The sequence below is a fragment of the Nannospalax galili genome, unplaced genomic scaffold, assembly GCF_000622305.1.
Source record: "Nannospalax galili isolate Female #2095 unplaced genomic scaffold, S.galili_v1.0 scaffold9, whole genome shotgun sequence".
NCBI classification, from domain to species: domain Eukaryota; kingdom Metazoa; phylum Chordata; class Mammalia; order Rodentia; family Spalacidae; genus Nannospalax; species Nannospalax galili.
Window position 1 is genome coordinate 4,566,551 of NW_008360332.1, and position 3,851 is coordinate 4,570,401.

The window sequence follows — 3,851 nt, forward strand, 5'->3', positions numbered from 1 at the left end:
ATATATCATGCCATAGTCAGATTTGTATCCCTAAACGTCCTTCAGTATGGGTCTATCCACTGGGCCCAATCAAGAGTCCATCCCTGTAAGACACTGTCTCTCCCCCTCCCAGCAGCCAAAAGCTCCTTAGACCAGGTTGAGGTTTCTTATCCACTTCTCCATGACTATGCTGGGATTTTGTCTGATTTGAGCTCGCACAGGCCTTGGGCATGTCGTCACTATTGCTGTGAATTCATCTATGTAATACACCAGCTGTCTGGCCGACTCTGCTTCCTTGTGTCACCCACTTTGAAATTCACCCTGAAATTCTCCTTTGTTCTTTCTCCAGCTCTAAGAGCTATGTGACCTCTCTCGGTCTCTGTCTCTTTCTTGCTGTGTGTATATCTGTGTCTATCTCTATTCTCTCTCTCTCTCTCTCTCTCTCTCTCTCTCTCTCTCTCTCTCCCTCTCTCCCTCTCTCCCTCTCAGATAAAAAATGCCTACATAGCTGTTTCTCAAATGAGCCTCCCTCTGTCCTCCTCTAGCAGGGACCTGCATGCTAAGGCAACTTATGGAAATGTGTTTCATGAATGTACTTTCACTTAACCAAACTTGTGGTTTTTCAGGCTAATATCCTTATTTAGAATAGGTTTTCAAAATGTAAAGGTGTATGCACCTACATCTGATAAACAGGAGTCCTTGGTTTTGATTTGCATCATTACATTTGTTGTTTGAAATGGATCATGTTGATCCTTATCTCCCTTCCCTTCCTTTCTCTCCTTCCCTCACTCCTTCCCTCCTTCCTCCTCCTTCTCCCTCCCTCCCTCCCTTCCTCTCTCCCTCCCTCCTTCCCTTCCTCTCTCTCTCCCTCCCTCCCTCCTTCTTCCTCATTCCTTCTTGCATGCCTCCTATTCCTGCTCTCATTTCCATTATTATCTAAAATGATGACAAAAGGAAAAAGAATAGAGACATTAGTCAGAAATAATCCAGAACCTCTAATATATAAGCAAAACCAGAAACAAACAGCCCATATTTTTTCTTCAGAACATCAGGCACGCTAGTTAAAGCAGTTGCTAGACAGTTTGCTCTTCATCTCACGGTGCATTAGAATTTTGTTCATGTGTGCAGAGGCACCATGCAAAACTCTAAGATGAATAGCTTTTGACTTTATACCTGAAAGTTCATAGCTAATATTTTAGATATGCTCCTACAAATTGATTTTATAGAAATATATTCTGTGGTACAGATATGTTTCTAGAATTCCTTGACCCTTTTGGCAACTTGGACATTTTAAAAAATCCTCATAGTTTTCTGCCTTAGAATTTCTTTGAAAAGTAGTCACACCAAAATACTCACAGAATTCTGTTCTAGTTTTTCTTTTTACAGAAAGATCCATATTTTCCCCTCTTCCCCCCAGAAGCAGTACTCAATCTGGTAGTTGTACTGTTATGAAATAACTTGTATTGGGATCTGTAAAGACAGATAAATGTTGTACCCCCCACAGGTACACATATACATATGAATATATGAGTGTATATGCCCCTTCTTAAGGTATACAGAAATTGTGGTTTTATTTCTAATCTTCACTACATTAACCATGACAAAAAGTAATTTCTCTTTATAGACTGAATATCTCTACAGATATTTTTCTGTTCATTTTGGGGAGATCTGAAATATGTTTAATTTTTCTTCCTTTGATTCTGCATTGGATTATATACTTTCAATGATTTTCCTTTGAGTGTTTATTTTAGATATTCAGGTAAATGAACGGGTCTGGGGCTCAGCTCCATGAGAACTGGGAGCCCAGGGTGCAGGGTGCTGTCTCAGCCATGCTACTGAAGGAATATCATATTTTTGGTCCAGGTTCTTCTACTTCAGCACCAGTCTCCTTTTCCTTCGTGACTCATTGTGAATTCATCTGTAACACTCTGTCATCTATTAATCTCTCAGTTCTCACCATGTTACAAAGCTGCTTCATTGATTCGATCCCCTATTCCCAGAGTGGGGTTTCTCAACCTGTACTGAATCAGCTGCCCCATCTTTGCTTGCCCCAACTTTTTTCTTTCTGATCTTTTTTTTTAGTTTAGTTTTGCTTTTGTCTTATTTTATTCTTGGAGAATGGAGACCATATATCTCATCATGTTTTAAAGACCTCTCCTGTTGGTATTAAGATAGTTGGTACTAGATAATCATTAAGATCTTTTCATTAACCATAATGATTGCGAGCACACACCCACTCTCTCCTAATGTTTTGACTATGTATTAGGATGAGGAGAAGAGCCATGGCCAGCTCTGGCCTGTGGGTGTGAGATCTGGGAAGATACTTAGAAAATGTACTGCTATCTACAATACTAAAATGTACATTAATCTCTAATAACAATAGCCCTGGCCAATAACTCTTAGTTTACATTGATCTTGGTCTCTCTTTTAATAACACCAAAAAAGATCTTGAAAATTCCGAATCACTATAATAAGTTGCTTAGTAAAGAAGTGGCCTGTAGGCATGGTTACCTGTTGCTCAGAAGTGCTAAATAGAGCTGTGAGATAATGGTTCCTTGGTCACCTTGCCTTGGATTACAAGTGTTAGGCGTTCTACCTCCTTTGCAAAGTTGCTGTGAGGGTGAAAATGTAGACCTGAAAAGCCAAGTCATATATATGAAATGTACCTAGAGACATGTATGAAACTTCCAAGATTTGTATGAGAATGAGGCAGAGAAATACACACCGTAGGACCCTGAACAAATCTGCAATGTTTCCATTTATTTCTGGAGAGTGTCTGAGCCTTTTCAACATGGGATCTCCCCTTTGTCTCTAACTATTCTGCTTGGTATCTGAGAGGCTGCATATTGAGAGCAAAAGGGATTAACTGTGTACTTGGATAGGTGTAAGCTTTCATCTGCACTCTGGCACTTGTCAAATCTGGGTTCCTGGGACGCTAGCAGGTCACCAGTGAATGACAGTGTTTTTTACGTGTTTGAAGATGCCAGCAATAGATTCATTTTCCTAATGTCATTTTTGTGTTTTTATCTGTATTTCTTTTTCACTTCCGGGTTTTAACATCTAATTACAGTATTGTCTTGAGCTTATTGATATTTTATCCTGTCGTTTACAACTACCTGCGGATGTCATCGAAATGCCAATAACTTTTCTTCTGTAGGAGAAAGAAATCCTTTAGGATATGTTGATTCTTATGATGATGTTTTCTCTTACTTCTATTTGCTAGTGACTCATTTTTAAAAATTGTTCTTCTTATGGTAAAACAACTGTAGCCAAGGAAGTCTGTCGTTAAAACTCAAAGAAAAAATAGCCTCTGTGTTCACATTACGCATCCAAATTTCCACCATGCCCATTTTTCTTCTCATATTTAGCTGATGGGTATTCTTGGAGGAACATGCATCCATCTAAACAGTTATAAAATTTAATTGTAGGATTCATTTGGTTTAAACTGGCTTCTTAAATGATCCTCAAACTGAATCTATTTTTGTAGAATATTCAGACATGATATTCATGTGAACTGCTTCAGTTTGTCTTAATAAAAGTATTTTATGAAACAAAAGCCTTTCTCACATAATTTCCACTATTATTCTGAAATTATACTTAAACATAAAAATTCAATTGAATTTTTCAAAGCCAAGAAATCTAGCTGAAAGATGACTCAGCAGGCATAACATTTCCATTGGAAGTGTACAGACCTAAGTTTGAGTCCCCAGAGCCCACATGAAGCCAGACACCATAGCATATCTATAATTCAGCACTTCCATAAGGAGATTGGAGACAGTCAGAAGAATACCACAAGCTCACAGCCCAAATAGTCTTCTGTACAGAGCAGCAGCAAACAAAAAAGTAAGCCTGTCTAAAACAAGGTAGATGGT